Here is a 19,201-nt window from a genome sequence, read left to right on the forward strand (position 1 = left end):
TAAGCAAATGAGCAGATGTAGCCATTATTATATTAGATGATATAAACTTTGAAGTGAACTATATTAAAACAGACGAAGAAGGACACCACATAATGATCAAAGGATCCATTCAGCAAGAAGAAATTGCCATAATAAATCTACATGCATCAAATGCCAAGGTATCTGGCTGTGTGAAACAAATATTAATGGATTTAAATGGAGAAATGGATTTCAATACAATAATAGTGGGGAACCTTAATACCCAATTGACATCAATGGACTGATTAACGAGATGGAAACTCAGCAAAGAAACAAAACTCACCCAGACACTAGAGCAAATGGACTCAGTTGATATCTACAGAACCTTCATCCTACAGACAGAGAATACACCTATTTTTCCATCAGTACATGGAACTTTCTCCAAAACTGACTGTGTTATAGGCCACAAAACAAGCCTCAGCAAATTTAAAAAATTTGAAATTATACCATGCATCTTCTCAGGCTATTATGGAGTCAAACTAGAAGGCAATAAGTCAAAACACCCAGGAAGACATACAAGTACATGGAGATTGAATAATATGCTACTAAATGAGCAATGGAGAGAAAAATGAGCAATTAGAGAGGAAATTAGAAAACTGCTTGAAACAAATGAAGACATCAATACAACATGTCAAAACTTATAGGACACAATCAGGGCAGTGTTAAGAGGAAATTTCATCTCAATCAATGCTTATGTTAAGAAACTAGAAAAGCATCAAGTAAATCAGCTAACCTTACAGTTGAAGGGGCTAGAAAAATAATAGCAAAGCAATCCTAAGAAGAGCAAGAAAAAAGGAATAGCCAAAACAAGGGAGGAAATAAACCAAATACAGACCAAAAGAACAATACACAAGACCAATAAATCAAAGAGCTGGTTCTTTGAGAAAATCAACAAAATAGATTTCCCATTAGCCCAACTAATCAAAAAAAGGAGGGAGAAGATATGCATCAGTTGCATCAGAGATGAAAAGCAGATACCTCCAACATACAGAGAATTATTAGGAACTATTACAAGCAGCTATATGATAACAAATCAGAAGACTAGAAGAGATGGACATTTTTGGACACATACAATCCAACAAAATTGAATCATGAAACATTAATGATCTAAATAGACCAATAACATGGACTGAGATTGAATCGATAATTAAAGCCCTCCCAACCAAGAGAGTGCTGGTCCAGGTAGCTCCAGATGGCTTCACTGCTGAATTCTACCAAACGTTTCAAGAGGAACTTACCCCAATCCTCCACAAGCTTTTCCAAACAATAGAAAGGGAGGCAATCCTTCCAAACTCATTTTATGAAGCCAATATCACCTTAATACCAAAGCCAGAAACAGACACAGCAGAAAAAGAGAACTACAGACCAATATCCTTGATGAACATAGATGCAAAGATTCTCAACAAAATACTAGCCAACAGGATCCGACAGAACATCAGGCAGATCATTCACCCAGGCCAGGTGGGATTCATCCCTGGCATGCATGTAGGGGTCAGCATTCACAAATCAATAAATGTGATACAACACATTCAATAAATTAAAAAATAAAAACTTCATGTTGAAAACCTTAAGCAAGATATCAAAGCAATATATGAAAACCCAATGTGCGCATCATACTACATTGGGAAATATTGGAAGCTTTTCTACTAACATCTGGAACTAGACAGGGCTGTCCACTATCACCACTACTCTTCAATATAGTATTAGAAGTCCTTGCCAGAGCTATTAGGCAAGAAAAAGAAATTAAACAAATTAAAATTGGAAACAAGGAATTGAAATTATTTGTATATGACATGATTATCTACATAGCAGAACCAAAAGACTGGGTCAAGAGACTATTGAAACTCATTAAAGACTTTGGCAGGGTAGCAGGATACAAAATTAATGAATACAAATCAATGGCACTAGTGTACAAAATTCCAAGGATGAGAAAGAAATTTTAAGTACAGTCCCCTTTAAAATAGCACAGAGGAATCTTAAATACCTAGGAATTAAGCCTACCAAATATGTGGAAGACCTCTATGATAAAAACTATTAAACATTAAAAGATAGAAATAGAAGAAGACACTGAAACATGGAGAAAGTTACCATGTTCCTTGATTGGCAGGACCAACATCATCAAAATGCTGGTCTCTTCATCAAATGCTATTGGGACATAGATGAAAAGGGGGAACATAACAATGGACACCATAGACATACAGAGAATGACTAGAAATTACTACATACAACTATATGCCAACAAATCAAAAGATCTCCATGAAATGGAGAGGTTCCTGGACTCTCACCAACTACCAAACCTTAGCCATGAAGCAACAGATAACCTAAACAAACTTATAATGAAGGCAAAGATCAAATCAGTAATTAAAGATCTTTCAACAAAGAAAAGTCTGGGCCTAGACCATTTCACTGTTGAATTTAGAAAGCATTCCAAAGCAGAATTGACCCCAATTCTCCATAAACTCTTCAAAACAATAGAAGGGGAGGCAATTCTTTCAAACTCATTTATGAGGCCAACATCACCTTAATACCAAAACCAGATGGAGATTCAACAGATAAAGAAAACTACAGACCAATATCCTTGATGAATATCAATGCTAAGATCCTCAACAAAATATTAGCCAACAGAATACAAAAACACATCAGACAGACTATTCATCCAGACCAAGTGTGATCCATCCCTGGCATGCAGGATGGTTCAACATTTGTAAATCTATAAATGTGATATATCACATTAAAAAAACTGAAGAACAAGAATCATATGATAGTTTTAATAGATGCAGGAAAACCTTTTAATAAAATCCAACACTACTACATGCTAAAAATGCTAAATAAGATAGGCATAGAAGGAACATTCCACAACATAATTTTAAAGCAATATATGAAAAACCCAATGTCAGCATCATGTTGAATGGAGAAAAATTATAAGTCCTCCTGCTAACATCTGGAACCAGACAAGGATGTCTGGTATCACCACTGCTATTCAACATAGTACTGGAAGTACTCGCAAACGCTATCAGACAAGAACAAGAAATCAAAGGAATTCAAATTGAAAATAAGGAAGTTATCTCTGTTTGAGGATGACAGGATTCTATACATAGACCAAGAAACTCAATAAAGAGACTGTTACAACTCATTCAAAGGCTCAATAAAGTGGCAGGTTACAAGACAAATGAAAAGAAATCAACAGCCATAGTGTACGCAAACAACACCAAGGCTGAAGAAGAACTAACCAGCATGGTACCATTCAAAATAACAGAGAAGAAAATGAAATACCTGGGAATAAACCTAACAAAGGATGTGGAAGATCTCTATGAGGAAAACAACAAAATATTAAGGCAAGAAATAGAAGAAGACTTCAGAAAGTGAAGACACATACTATGTTCTTGAATGGGCAGAGCCAACATCATCAAAATATCCATACTACTAAAAACAATATATACATTCAACATGATTCCAATCAAAATACCAAGAACATACTTCACAGAACTGTATAAAATGATGCAAAAGTTCATCTGGAAACACACATACACAAAAAAGAAAAAAAATCACAAATAGCCAGAACTGTCCTGAAGAATAAGAACCTAGCAGCAAGGATCACAATCCCAGATCTCCAGACATATTATACTGCAGTGGTGATCAAAACAGTCTGGTACTGGTACAGAAACAGGGAGTAAAATAGAAAATCTAGAAGGGAACCCACACATGCACAACTATCTAATCTTTGACAAGAAAACAGAAAACAATCCAGGAAAGAAGAAAGGTCTCTTCAATAGATGCTGTTGGGACAACTGGCTAATAGCATGTAGAAATAAGAAACAAGACCCACACCTTTCACCATACATAAAGATCAAATCTAAATGGATTAAAGATCTAAGCCTACACTGAGAAACCATCAAACTGTTGGAAGAAAAGGTAGTGCATGACTAACAATCTCCTACATTGTTAGGAGACACCACAGCGGCAGCATAACGGACTTGTTAAAATTCGTGAAAGACACCCATTGTAAGACTGGAGGCAGTACAGAGAGGAGGAGAAAGAGAGACTCCAGCACCAACTAAACTACATCAAAAAACAATAAAAAATTAATTTTTTTCATTCTTTTTAATGGTTGAGTAATATTCCATGGAGTAGATGTACCACAATCTCTTTCACTACTCTTCTTTAGATGGGCACCTGGGTTGTTTTTATATCTGCTACTGTAGAATGTGCTGCTATGAGTATAAGATTACAGATCCCCCTTCTTGTATGCATTTGTCCCATTTGTTTATTTTGCTTTTGACTACCTATGCTTTTGGAGTCTTTTCCAATAAGTCTTTCCCCATTCTTATATCTTGGAGCATGCTTCCTATTTTCCTTTAATAGTTTGATAGTGTCTGGGTATATATTTAGGTCCTTCATCCCTTTAGAGCTGATTTTTGTATAAAGTGACAGGTGTGATCTTGCTTCTTAATTCTGCAAGCTGCTATCCAATTGTCCCAATAGCATTTGATGAAGAGACCAGGATTTTTCCTGGCTTGTTTTCAGTTTCCTTGTCAAAGATTAGTTGGCTATACATGGGTGGGTTCCCTTCTGTTGTTTTCATCTTTGATACTATTAATTTGTGTTTTCTCCTGATTTTGTTTCAGTCAGGTCTGTGGGGTGTCTTGTTTATTTTTTCAAAGAACCAACTTTTTTTAAAGATTTATTTATTTTTATTACAAAGTCAGATATACAGAGAGGAGGAGAGGTAGAAATATCTTCCATCTGATGATTCACTCCCCAAGTGACCACAGTGGCCAGTGCTGCGCCAATCCGAAGCCAGGAGCCAGGAATTTCTTTACAGGTCTCCCATGAGGGTACAGTTTCCCAAAGCATTGGGCCATCCTTGACTGCTTTCCCAGGCCACAAGCAGGGAGCTGGGTGGGAAGTGCAGCTGCCGAGATTAGAACCAGCAGCCATATGGGATCCCGGCGCATTCAAGGCGAGGACTTTAGCCGCTAGGCCACGCTGCAGGCCCCAGAACCAACTTTTTGATTCATTGATTTTGTGTATGGTTTTTTTGGTCTCTATCTGGTTTATTTCTTATTTTGATTATTTTCTGTTTCCTCTTGTTTTCAGGGTTGTTTTGTTATTGTTTTTCTAGCTCCTTCAGGCATATACTTAGCTTGTTTACCAGTGGTCTTTCTTGTGTCTTGACATGGTTATCAATTGCAATAAATTTACCTCTTAATACTGCTTTGGCTGTATCTCACAACTTTTGTTATGTTGTGCTTGAGTCTTCATTGGTTTCAAGAAGCTTTTCGATTTCTTATTTAATTTCTGCTCTGACTCATTATTCATTTAGAAGCATGTTGTTCATCCTTCAAGAGTTTACAAGTTTCCTGGGTTATTTTGGTTTATTGATTCCCAGCTTCACTCCATGATGGCTTGAGAAGATGCATGGTATGATTTGTATTCTTTTGAAGTTGGTATGACTTATTTTGTTCTCTATCATGTGGTTGATCCTGGAGAAGGTGCCATGCATAGTTGAAAAAAAGGTATATTCTGTGTTCGTGGGATAGATTTATATATAGAATTTATGTGTATATATATATATATATATACTTGTATCCCGCTAATGTGTGTGTATCTGTATACATATATATATACATATATATTAGATCCTAATAAAAAATATATATATGTATGATCCATTTGTTCTATTGTCTGTGTGAGTTCAGGCCTAATATTTCATTTTGGACCTGCTTAATTTCTGTGATAATGTTATTTTTTAATTCCTTGGTTTCTTGCCAATGTTTCTGATTGTCTCTGAAGAGTTTCATGATGGTTTTTTTTTTTTTGGATTTCTTGTCCGGTAGCTCCTTGATGTCTTCATCTTGCAACTCTGAGACTGATGATAAGGGGGGTGCTGGTTCTTTCATCTGAATGATTTCTTTTCCTCGTGCCTCTTCCCATGTCTACGTGCTTTCTTGTCATTTTGAGATTTTAGCCTCTGGTGTGCTTTTGAGGGTTTCTGGGACTGCTGCGTCTGTTTGCTGACAAGGGGATTGGGAGGCCTGTCAGATAGCCAGGCAGCCAGGATGTTTGTCAGCTGCTGCCACCTTGTGGGCGACCGCTGCTTTCACTCTCCTTGGCACTTGCATTTCCTAGTCTCAGGCAGGTATGTAGCTGGGGGATTTCTGCAACCTTTGACTGTAGCACTGCAACCCCAGAACTGCATGCTCCAGTTCTGTGTGCGAACCCCCTGCCACCTGGCACCTTCACGGCCTCTGCCTGCTGGACAGTTGCCTAAAGCAGGAGTGGCCCAGCCATTGCTACACAGTGTGCAATTAGCAGCTAGGCTCTCCGCACTTCAGGGCACCATGCCTTCCCTTGTCTCCAATGGGCAAGCAACGGCGGGGGCAGTTGTATGACTTTGTTTTGCCCCCAGAGTTCATACCTCTACTGCTGGATTTCCCTGTGGTCTACTGGGAGGTCGTTCAGTGCTGTCCTACTCCTGTGCACCCTCAGAGTCCTCCCTTATGTTGCTGGGCCACCAAGAGAAACTTCTGACCCTGAGAAACCCTGTGTCTCCATTTTGGGCAATTCTGGTGTCCCTCTGGGTGGCCCAGGTCCAAGAGCCCTCAGGTGAGGGAAGGCTCAGATTTCTCCCTGCATGTCTCCAACCTTCATGCTTCACTTCCCAATTATCCTTTCCCCAATAGCGTTCTCTCCTCTGGTAGAGGCTGCTTGGATCTGTGCCTGTGGTTTTCTCCTCGGGCCATTTTTTCTCCCACCAGTGGCCTGATCTAAGAATCCTTCTGCCTCCCTCTATCTCTTATGGGTAGGCTAAGACTCCTGCTGACATCTTCCCTGTGTCAATTCGTAATTCACCAGATTTGTCCAAGTCCCTGATTGTCCTGGATGGCTGCTTTGCATGCAGCCCTCAAGTGGGAGCGCATGGGACTGCAGGCATGTGGGTGATCCTGAGAGTCTCACGTCCAGCTCAAAAAGGCATCACATGATTGTCACTGCCAGCCAGGTTTGCAAGGTGGTGGCACACACTGCAGGACTGACTTGACTTTCTTTGCTTCTCAGGAAGATGTTACCCTCACTCTTCTGGGGGTAGGGGGGAGGGGATGTCTTACCTCCACCAGCAGGGGTGAGGATCTCAAATACAGACTTGTTGGGAAAACCAAAAGAAAAATAGCTGTGTGGCAACCTTGTCCCCCACCAAGGGGTCAGCTGCAACTCCACAGCCTGCCACCATGTGGGATGCCACATCAGCAAAGAAGAGCAGTTCCCAGTGCAGTTCAGTAGATGGTGGTTATTTTTATTTTTGTTTTGTTTACATAATGACTACTCAGAAAGACAGAATCAGAAGGCCGGGGCTGGAGCTTGTGTAGTTCTCTTGTCCAATCAGTAGTTGTCTCATTTGGGGTACAAAGTGATGCTCGATGTTGGTTTCAACAAAGTGGACCCATTCAAGAAGGACCTGAGAAAAATATATCATCGTGTGTATTTAGTTTTTGTAAGTACTAAGATCTACTCTTAGCAATTTTGAAGTAGGCACTGCATGACGAATTATAATAAATCACCATTCTGTGCAGCAGAGTGTACGGTGCAAATACTTCCCAAAGTTGACGGAAAGGAAATCTGAAGCCTCTGCTGCAAAGACGTTTGAGATTAACACACAGTGACTTCATCATGTGCATTGTTTACAGAGACCCTAATGATGAACAAGTGATTTCAGTCCCCTGTATGGGAAGTGCATCATACAAGCAGACCAGGTCTCCCCCTCTCCATCTTTGAGCCTGGGACCTTCAGGTCCCTGGACAAGCCCCCAGTATTGACAGCATGCCCCCGACTATTGTCCATTTCCTGAGTCCCACTTCTCTGGCACCCTCCAGCCCCGTGTACCCTGGCCACGGCCAAGGACTACCTGAACCCTGCAGCTGCCCTGGACCATGAGGTTGTGGCCACTGGTGCATGATGCTTGTAATGTACTCATTGCTGTCTGCTGGGGCCCTCCTTCAGCAATCCTGACAGAACCAGCAGTGCAAGGAGATGGACTGCTCTCATCAGGTTAAAGACAACCAGTGCAGGAGTGGTGGAAAGGAAGGGGTGGGAGGTAAAACTGGGATGTGGAGAATCTGCAAGTTCCAATCTCTCCCACTGTACCTCGAGGATCAGCAGCAGTAGGTAGGGTGCTCATGAGAACTCTGGGCTCTTGTGCAGGTTCAAACTCTGCAAGACCACCAGGAAGCCTGATGAGCAGTGATGATGGGATTCTGGCTGTGGTGGGTGGGTGGAAGTGACATCATTGTGATGCAGCACCGAGGGGCAGGAACAGATGGGAGGGGTCAGGGGGATGAGTTCCATCCTCAGCCACTGGGTGCAGCACCTTGGGGGAGATGGCCTGTGCCTGGGAGTCCCTGGAGCACATGAAATCCCTTGGGAGAGTGGATGTCAGGGAAGGAACCTGGGTAACCTGGTGAGCTGGGTGACCAACACTCAGAGCCGAGAGCCCATATTGCTGTTATTGGAAGTTTACCATCTGCCTGCTCCCTGTTCAGAGCTGCCTGACAGTAACAGCCCAGCCACCAGTCACTGCTCTGGTCCTTCCCGGGCTCCTCACACATGGGGTCACTCAGGGTCCCCTACTTGCCACTGCCCTGGTCGTTCCCCAGCTCCTCACAGCTGGAGTGGCCTGGGCTCTGCCCTACCTCAGCTTCCCCTCATATTGGGTTGCATACTGCAGCCAAAACCCTGAACCTCCATCTCTCACATCCCCAAGTCTTGTTGACCCTGTTCCCTAAATCCACCCCATTCCCTCACCTTCTCACAGACCCCTGCCTCTCTCCAAAAACTCAGCCTTACATGCCCCAAATGCAATACTTATTGCCTACTTCTAATGCGGAGGGCAGGCTACAGGGGACTCCCTGTGGTCTGTAGAGCAGAGCCCAAACCTGTGAGCAGGATCTTAGCCTCCAGTGAGATGTGGGCCCCAGAAAGTTCTGCAGTTCCACCCGCAGCTGCCCCAGCACCAGTACCCCAGCCTGCCTTCTGAGTCTGGGCTGCTCGGCTCCTTTGGGTCTTAGGCTCCCTGGTGCCTCTTTCCCCTAAGGCAGGTCCCTTTCCTAGCATAGCCTTGATGAGGTTCACACCGCCTGTGGTGTCAGCACACTGAGGATTTCCATAAGGGAAGTAGGTAATGTTCAGGTGCCATATATCATACTCCCTGCTGTGACTTGTCTTTCCCCAAGACTATTGGCTCAGCAGGGTACCTGTTCTTGGATGGCACCATACCTTGCCTGTGGAGCAGGTGTTGAGTGACATTCTGGGCTCCAGGACTGTAGTGCATTGGCACAATGCCCTGTGGGTCCTTCCTGTTGAGAGCAGGCCCAGACTTTTATCACCCAAACCATCTGAGGCAGGGTGGAATTGTGTTCTGAGGGAGATGGAGCCGGTGGCCTATCTGCAGGGAGGCCCAGGACTGGCTCCAGCATCAATGGGCGTTAGCAAGGGGAGCAGAGTCCCTCCTGGGCAGTGAGTCCCAGTGCTCCCACCTCCTGCTTCAGGACCCCTCCATACCCAGGCCCTTCTCTCTCCCCACCAGGGAGCCCTCAATTTTGGGTAACTTAGACTGAGCAAGAGTGTTTGGGGGTCCCAAGTTTAGAGGCTGGGCAGATGGGGATCAAGGAAGAGGACATGAGAGGAACAAAGAGAGAAGGAGGGGTCAGGCTCTGATGCAGCTGAAGCTGGTGTAAGAAGTACCCCTCAGCTATGCTGTAGCCACTGAACCCTGGAGGTCATCCACAGCCTCCCAGCCGGTCTGCCCCTCCTGCACCCACTGCCAGCCAGCCATGGCACTCCTAGGCCACCTCTACCCCTAGCTCCAGGGGAGAGGGTCCTCTGCTGACTATGTGAGCATGCTCCTCTTTGACACACCTCCCCACCACACCAGGGGAGCCTCAGAGGCTGCTTCCTGGCCAGAAAGCCTGCCCTGCTGGCCCTGTACCTGGCTCTGCTGGACTTTCTCCTGGCACCCCTGCTAACAGCACCTCCTCACCCTCTTTAGCAAGCTTGCTTTCTTTCTTTCTTTCTTTCTTTCTTTCTTTCTTTCTTTCTTTCTTTCTTTCTTTCCTGAACTCCTCCCTCCTGCTAGTCCTCTCAGCTCATCTCAGTTCTCTGTCATGGCCAGAATGTGCCAGGAGCCCATGAGCGTCCACCCAGTATCCTGGCTATGCAGGAGGACATGGCAGGAGGGAAAATCTTCTTTACTTGAAATTCCCAGCTTCTGGAACGTCCTGGGTATCTCCAGGCTCTTTGCCGGCGCCAGGCCAAGCCACTCTACACTACCTCCCAAGTATCTCCTTGCTGCCCCTCAACTTCTCAGCCACCAGGATGGCTTTTCTTGTGAGGAGCTGGAAGCAGCTGTTTGGAATGCACAGCACTTGGAATGCACAGGTAACAAACACCATCCATTTGCTCGTAGCTTTGTGGGCAAAGATCCCCTTTGTGTCTGTCTCAGTGCCAGGGATGGGGGCTGCTTGCACAAGGTATCCTTGCAGACTGCCGAGGCCAGCTAGGCTCTGGGCGGCCTTCCATTTTCTGCGCAGGCCCAGGCCTGTACCAGCTGGGAACAGGCTCAGAGACCCAGAGCCCTCCAGTTTTGCTCTCCTGGGAATAGGTCAGAATGCTGATGCTTGAATGGGGCCTAGCTGGCCTGGAAGCCAAGACAGATGCTCTCTCCCATCTGTTCCTACAGAACACCAGGGACACGGCAGCGTAGGGGTCCAGGCCACTCTCTCCCCATGAGACTCTGAAAAGGGGAGTGCTCTTCAGGAGAGGGTGAGAGTCAGCTTCACCTGGGGAGGCCTCACCCCAGCAGTAGGCTCCAGTGTCTTTGGTGCTCTAAAAAGTGTCTTACTTGGGTTCTGCACAGGTAAATCTGGCCTGCAGCTACTGCTGATCTGGGGACCACAGTGTGGGCCAGAGTGAGCTCCCCAACCTAAGGGCCGCTCAGAGGCCCTTCTGGGGGAGCCGGGCCTTGCCCTAGGATGGCTCAGAGATGCCCCTGGGGGAGCTGGGCCTTGCGCTGGGTCTGCTCACAGACCTCCCTGGGGGAGCTGGCCCTTGCGCTGGGACCATGCCTGTGAACCTAGAAAACAGCTGCTTCCAGCTGTGCTTGCGCTAGCCCAGGGCTTAGTTTTCTTTTCTTTCTTTCTTTTTTTTTTCCCTAAATATTTATTTATTTGAAAGGAAGACTGGCACGCATGCACACACAGGAGTGACAGTGACAGAGAATCATTTGTCTTCTGTTCACTTGTTAACACCCCAAACAACCACAACAGCCAAAGCTGGACCAGTCTGCAACAGGAGCCAGGAACTCCATCAAGGTTTTCCACGTGGATAGCTGGTGCCCAAGGGCTTAAGTCATCCTCTAACTGCTTTCCCAGGTTTATTAGCAGGAAGCTGGATAAGAAGCAGAGCAGCTGTAACTTAAACAGGTACTTCTTCCAATCTGGGATTACCATGTCACCATCTCAAACTCCTGAAAGTATTCTATTTTCTTTTTTCTTTTATTTTCTTTTTGATAATGCTTATATAGCTGATCAGGGTGGGAAGGGTCAAAGATCAGGAGAAAGTGGGCAAGACCACTGTTTACACATCTTCTTTTTCTTCTTTCTGTATCTAGGGAGGGGAGGACACAATGGGAGAGACCACACCTCGCCTCCCCAATACTCAATGTCATCCCAGCGTCCCCGTTGTGGAGCATGTTCTAAGGGTTCTGCTCAAGAGGTTTCAATAGTTCTGAGATGCTGTTGATGTTGCTGCTCCAAGGATGAGAAAATCTTGCCAAGGTCAATTGGCTGACAGAGTCCACCTCAGAATCTCCATTCTCCCAGGAGTTTGCCATCAGACTTGACTGGGATAGTTGATCAATTTGTTCTGCCCTCCTTTCTCTGCCAACCAATGGGTGCTGTGGTCCAGTCCAACTCTGCTCACCAAATGCTTGGTCCTCACGTACACCAGGGGAATCTACAACCCAATAACCGCCTCCCCCCTCCAGTGGACCAGCCCTCAGCTCTGGTTCCTGTGCCTGCCAGCATGTTTAAGTGGACTGGTCTGGTCTGGCCCACGTCTCATTCAGATCTTGTATACATCACTGGGCATTGAAGGCTAACTCAACTGATTCCCCTCTCCAGGCCACACTCATGCTAATGGGTGCCATTACCTGTCCAGCCAGGCCTGCCCCCAGTCCTGGTTCTCATGCTCACCAATGGGAGTTGTAACCCATCAAAGAGGTGCCCACAGCACCCCCGCCCCGCGAACCTACTTGCTGCCCTGGATCTGGCACTCTCCAGGTGATTCTGCAGTCTAGCTCGACAGGACTTGCCCTCAGTCTCAGCACTTGCCTGCTGATGCTGCAGCAAAGCCCAACCAGCCTGCCCTTATTCTGGCTCATGAATGTACCAGTGAATGCAATCAGTTAGCCCAGTCTGCCTCTCCCCCTAATCCCAGTTCATGCGTAGACCAACAAGTGTTGTAGACCTGCCCATCCCAGTCTGCCCCCAGTTCCAGCTCACACTGGAGGATGCTGCTGCCCAACCCAGCACAGTCAGCCCCCAGTCCCAGTCCTAATGTGAACTGACTGGTGATGCATCAAGACCCAGCATGTCCTGTATCCTATCCTGGTTCTCAAATCTACCAGAAGGTATTATGAACTGGCACAGCCTGCCTCTAGACTTGATCCACGCATATGCTGACAGGTTCTGCAACCTGGTCTGTTCTGGGGTGCTCTTTGCCTTGGTTGTTGTGTTTGCCTGCAGGAGCTGTACCCTGACAAAGGAGTTTCCCAAGCTTCTTATTGTATCTCACGCCAGTAACAGATATGGTGGGTCCTTGGCTCAGGCTGACTTAGTCTACCTTCTGTCCTGGCAGAAACAGTAGGCTTGCCCTACTGACCCTTACCCAATCCAGTTCTTACTGCTGGTAGTTACAGCCTAGCCATGCCTAGTCTATGCCCTGATGCAGCTCTCATGGCCCAGTGGGAGATGAAACCTAGCCCAGTCCATTCTATACCCACTCTGACTCTCATGAACACCAGTGGGTGCTGAAGTCTAGCCCACCCTGGCACACCCCAGACCTAGTCCACTTTCATGACAAAGGACACTGCAGCTCTTTGCAACCCAGACCACCATCCCCATTCCTGCTTTTACAAGCCCCAGTGGGAACCATAACCAAACTGGAGTGTCCCCTTAGCTTGCCAGCCAGGCCTGCTCCCAGCTTCAGATCTTGCACATGCCAGTGGTTGCTCTGACTCAGCTCAACATAGCCCATTCCCTGTCTTCACTTTGCCATTGGATGCTGCAGCTTGGACAGACCCAACCTGCCCTCAGTCCCAACTCTCATTGGTGAGTGCTACAGCCTGGCCTGCCCAGTCTGCTCCCTTCCCATCCCTGACTCTCGTAAACCAGAAGTGCCTGGCTCCTGCACTTCTCAATGAGCTAAGGTTGGTCTGGCCCTGCGAGGTCCATCCCCTTCCAAAGCCAACCCACACACTTGCCAATGGATGTAGCTACCCTGCCTGGTCTGACCAACAGGCCTGAATCACATTTTCACCAGTGGGAGATACAGCCCACCAGGGGAGTTTCCCAGATTCCCCCACCAAACCCACCCTCACACCCAGATCTCACATGTGCCAGCAGGTGCTAAGTCCTTACTGGTCACGGACTACCCCTCCTTACCAATCTATGTATGAGCAGTGGATGTTGTGGCCTGGCCTGCCCCACACTGCATTCTTGGGTCTGCTTGTGGTTACTGCAGCCTGGACCAACCTAGCCTGTACCCAACCCACATTACCCATGAGTGTCTGAGGGTTCCATAATCATGCCTAGCTCAGCCTGTCACCATCCCCAGCTCCCAAGAAAACCAGCTGAAATGCAGATCACAAGGGTGGGCCCATACATTCCCCACAGAATCTGCCCCCAGACCCAGTTCTCTGGCATGTTGGTTAGTGTCAAGGCCCAGCCTAACATTTCTCATCCCCGTTCTGACTCTCCCTGGCAGATACTATAATCTAGTCCTGTCAGGTAGGCCCCCAGCCCAGGCTTTGATTTCACTACCAACTTTACCCTCAAACTCTCTCCTTAGGTAAATCTATGTCCAATGCCAGCACTCTGGCACAGCAAATAAAACTGCCTCTTACAAGTGTCGACATCCCATATGGGTGTCATTTGGAGTGCTGGCTACTCCACTTTGGATCCAGTTCCCTGCTAATGCACCTGGGAAAGCATCAGAGGATGGCCCCAGTCCTTAGTTCCCTGCACTCATGTTGGAGACCTGAAGGAAGCTCCTGGCTCCTGGCTTTGCACAGGCCCAGCTCTGGCATTGTAGCTAAAAAATTCTCTCCCTATCTCTTTCTATGACTCTGCCTTTCAAATGAATAAATACATCTTTAAAAATTTATGAAAGCATCTAATTCCCATTGTGAAATCACACAGGACAGCGCTGCATCACTAACCCCATAAGGAACACGATCACCAAGCCTCCAAGCCTGTTGCTGTCAGGAAGCTGATCCGCCCAGCTGACCCACTGGCAACATCCTCCTGAGGTTCACCTGTATCTCAGTCCCAAGCCAGCACCATTCCTTCAGGATCCTCTGTAGTTCTCTTACCTAATTTTCCGCCCAGAACTTTCTAGCACTTTATCAGCTTCTAGAATTCAGCAGCATGAGAGATGATGGCTTGGGAATTTGAGTGTGTTAGGACTTCAACTCACCCTCTCTGGTGGTTTTGTTGCCTCTTTGAGCCTGGGAATGTGTGCCTCCTTCCAGACCTGTCACCAAGACAAATGAAGCATTCTTACTGATGATTGCTTTGTAGGGTCCTGGTATGTTTCTGATTATTTATCTAGAAGCTTGTGAAACATACACTTTTTGTTCAGTGAGCTGAAGTTATATAGTGTTGCGCTTTGGGTTGATGTGTTTTCTTCAGTGTATGTAGTTCTTATATATGTATACATGAGTGAAGGGAAAGAGAGGGAGAGAGAAGGTGAGAGAGAAATGGAGGGGGGAGAGGAGGCAGGGAGAGTGAGAGAGAGAGTGAGAGAGAGAGGGAGAGAAAGGAGGAGAGAGGGAGAGAGAAAAGGAGAGGGAAGTAGAGAGAGAGAGAGATGAAAGAAAAGGAAAGAGGTGTCGCTGTCCCGCAGCGATGGACTTGGTGCATGGAGCCGATGATAACACGCGTGGACTCTGACTGATGGTCAAAAGCCAAAGTTTATTAGTGGCATCAGACTTTATACACTGAGGGTCATATGGGATAAGGGAGGAAGTATTGAGCTTATCAACAAACCCATCAACTGTTTCTATACTTTTTGTTTGGAACTCCTTTTGTTTTGTATATTCTACCAAGTGTTCTCATTCACATCTGTCCACTCAATAGTTCTCATACAAATTATATCCAATCAGTTATACAAAAGGTATCCATTTGGTTGTTATCATACAAATATTATCCAATCAATTGTAATCCAGGGCTCACTGACCTTCCAGGGTCATAATGTCCTTCAACAGAGAGAGGGAGGGAGAGAGAAAGAAAGGGAGGGGGAGAGAAAGAGGGAGAGGATAAGGGATAGGGTGTCCTTTTCATTCTGAAGGTTAGTTTCTGGAAATTCATTGAATTATTTCTTAAATGTTTCTGTTTTCTGCTTATTTGTTCCTACTATCGCTGAAAGTCCTGTTCTTTTTATATTAGACTTCTTGGGCAAGGTTACACATTTCAAAATATTTCTCCCTAATGTTTTCTCTTTCCTTGCTGAATTTCACATTTCTGGGATCATATTTCTATTACCTAAAGCAATTTGTCAAATTGTTTGAGTGATTTTCCACTCTTGTAAAACACAAAATTTGTTCTTGGGTCATGGCTATAATATTTGCCTATAGTGATATTAATGTCAGGTTTCTTTTTAAAGATTTTCTTTCTTTTCTTTGTTTCTGCTTCCTTGAGATTATTTGCCTGTTGGTTTACTAGTTTTGGTCTGTGGACTTAAGAAGTCTGGCTTCAATGTATAGTGAGTGTTCTTGATTATCCATTTACATTAAACAGGGAAAGGAAACAGTGTTCCATCCAAGCAGAGAAAACCCAAATGGATTCCCCCTTCTGTTTAGGCAACAATAAAGCTACAGGAAAGAGTATCTGAAGTGGCACCATGAGGGCATGACTCAGAGAAGCCAGGTGGCACTCTGCCTTCCTCCTAGACTTCTGCCAGAAGCACTGTCCAAGCAAAAGCTCTTAATTGCTGTTGAGGGTGGGGACAGATAAAGTCACTGGCAGCACAGCAGAGGGGAAGGGTGGTGCTAAGAACAAATTCAGAAACTTCACAGTGGTTTTCTTGAGTCTCTGGCCAAACACTAAGCTTGAATGTTTAAGGTAGAATCCCCAGAAACAAACCAGAACAAATGCCCACAGACAGAGGTCACCCAGTATTAAAAGGAAGGACAGGACTTGCAGAATGTAAGCACCCAGAGGAAATAATCCTGAACGTCAACAAAACAGACTATTTCCTGAAGGACATTGCATAGTCTAGTCCCCCAGTGGTGTGCACAGCCTGGTTAAGTAGCTGAACAGAAACTACTAAACATAAAGAAGGCCCACCAGGAAATCCATTAAAGGAACGGCAGGTCAGTAAGGAGCAATTAGCTCCAGAGCTGCTCCCACAAAGCAAGGACTTAAAGGAAAACATGAAAAGAAAGGGCAAATCGAGGGGACTCAGCATAGAAATTAAAAGGTGAAAAGGAAAAAACTGGAAATTCTAGAACTGAAAATACAATATCTAAAATTAAACATTTACTAAGTAGGCTTAACAGAGGATAGACCATGCAGAAGAAGGGGTTAATAAACTTGGAAGAATCAATAAAAATTTGCCAGAATTGGAACTTCCATAACCTATGGGAGGAGTACAGCAAACACTGTGAAATGCAAGAAGAAAGGAACAGGAAAAATACTCAAACACTGTGAAAACTTCTGATTTTGGTGAAAAGTATATTCTGTATATCCATGAAGCTCATAGAACCCCAAGAAGTGTGAACACACAGAAACCACGCCTGCAACCACATTATTGTAGCATTGCTATAAATAATAATAAAAAAAAAGTTCTGGAAAAGGTCAAGAAAAGGACATGGTCCAAGTGCTTGTAAGAAAACAACAGTCAGGATAACTTTGGGGTTTTCAAGAGAAACGATGTAACACAAGAAAAATGGAAGTAAAGAGAAACAGGTGCAGAAGTGTGCATGCACTGAAAATACCTTTGGAAATGAAGCTGAAATGAGGGCATTTCTGAATAAGTGAATTCATGAATACTATTGTAATAATATGGGGGAAATCAGTGTGTGGGGGGAGGTGATTTAAGGAGGAGGGCAGAAAAATCCCAGAGCTGTATCATAAAATAATTACAATTTTAAAAATGAAGAAATCATGAACAGCAAAGCTATGCTTGAAGAAACACAAGAGCATTTTAAAAAATATTCATAAAAACTGTTCATTTAAAATTGTATCTACAAACTTAAAAAAAGATTTATTTATTTACTTACTCATATGAAGGGCAGAGTAAAGAGGGGAGGTGGGAAGAGACTCTTCCAATTGCTGGTTCACTAAAATCTAACAACCAGGAGCCAGAAACTCCATCCTGGTTTCCCACAGGAGTGGCAAGAACCCAAGTACTTGGGTGACTATCTGCTATCTTCCCAGGCGCACCAGCAAGAAACTGGATAGAAAATGCAGCAGCTGGCGGGCTGCAGTGGTTAGACAGAGGCACCCAACAACATCCGTGAGGGCTGGATAGTGGAGCTGGTTAGATGGAACTTGGCTTTAATACCCATTGACATGTATGAGCGTCAAATGGGATGTGGGACAGACTGGACTAGTCTACTACAAATACTGGCATACCAGGGTAGGGGGCGGGCCTGGTGGGGGTTATCGTGGGTCACCCTGACTGAGCTGCAGCTCCCACTGGTTTACGTGAGGGTCCAGTGTGTGCAGGGCAGAACCAGGCTGGACTGCAACACCCATTGGTTCCAGTGGAAGACAGGGCTGGAAACAGAACCAACCCAGCAATTGCAAGCACCAACTGATTGGGGCGATGGACTGTGCTGGCCCCTGTACTTGCTAGTACATACAAGAATCTGGTCTGGGAACACCTCAAAGTTTCTTTGGGGATCTCCCCAGTGAACTGCCAGACTCAGAACCCTAACCATGAAAAGACAGAGGACAGAACAAGTCAATCAACCACCTCAGCTATATGTTGGCAGTGAAAAACTGGGCAAACGGAGACTCTATGATGGACTATGTCAACCAGTGGATTCTTCAATGACCCCATTGTGCTTGGAGTGGCAAGATTGGAAGCGGTTTATGACTGTTGAACTATCAAAACCACTATAGCAAGACCCTCGGAGCATGCCCCACATCAGTAACTGGGGGTGGGTGGAAGACTGGGTGGGGCTTCTCCCTTAATATCCACCTTTACCTCAGATACATGAAGGAAACAATATGGAAACAATAGTCTTACCCACTTTCCTGTAGCCCTTGAACCTTTTTACCCTAATTAACTATGTAAAGATTGCCAAAAATATAATAAAAAAAATTTTAAAAGTTGAAAGAAAAAAAAAAAGTGCAGTAGCTGGGGCTCCAATACACTCTGACGTGGAATGGCAATGTTGCAAGCTGCGGCTAAACCACTGTACCACATGCTGGCTACTATTGTTAAGTCTCTTAAATTGTTTATAAGCAAGCACAATTTCACTCAGTAGCCTGTGATAAGTTAAAAGCAATAATGTAATCCTTAGCACACCCACTGAAAATGAATAAATTAATATTTTTAAGATTTATGGAGGTTTGTTCCAGAACTCTCTGGTGTGTGCCTGAAATGGCATAGTCTATGAACTCTAATCATACTATTTTCCCCTATACATACATACAAAAACCAGATGTCTTTTTCATCTTAACTAGGCATGTGGCTGCAGCAATTGCAGTTGAAAGGTGTGACAGCAAAACTAGCACAAATTTCTTTTTGCATCTTTACAATTTCACACATAGAAGACATGTTCAGACTATTAATCTTACAACTTCTACATATGATTCTTCCCTTCCCTTCCCAGGAATTACTTCTTTTCCACGGAAAGGAAGCATTCCAGAGCAGCAGATTGGAGTTGGCAGCATTGCTAACC

At 45.0% G+C, this 19,201-nt stretch overlaps 1 long non-coding RNA gene across 1 annotated transcript; it reads right to left on the bottom strand.

The window, feature by feature from the left end:
• Window positions 1-182: 182 nt before the first annotated feature.
• Window positions 183-18,962, bottom strand: LOC121145565. The gene is made up of 3 exons (XR_005882054.1): window positions 18,949-18,962; window positions 13,916-13,918; window positions 183-259 (listed from the first exon to the last, which is right to left on the bottom strand). It is a non-coding gene; the product is annotated as an uncharacterized LOC121145565 (long non-coding RNA).
• Window positions 18,963-19,201: the final 239 nt, after the last annotated feature.

The sequence above is a fragment of the Ochotona curzoniae genome, unplaced genomic scaffold (assembly GCF_017591425.1).
Source record: "Ochotona curzoniae isolate NIBS_2020 unplaced genomic scaffold, NIBS_Ocur_1.0 scaffold_3554, whole genome shotgun sequence".
In the NCBI taxonomy this organism is placed as follows: Eukaryota; Metazoa; Chordata; class Mammalia; order Lagomorpha; family Ochotonidae; genus Ochotona; species Ochotona curzoniae.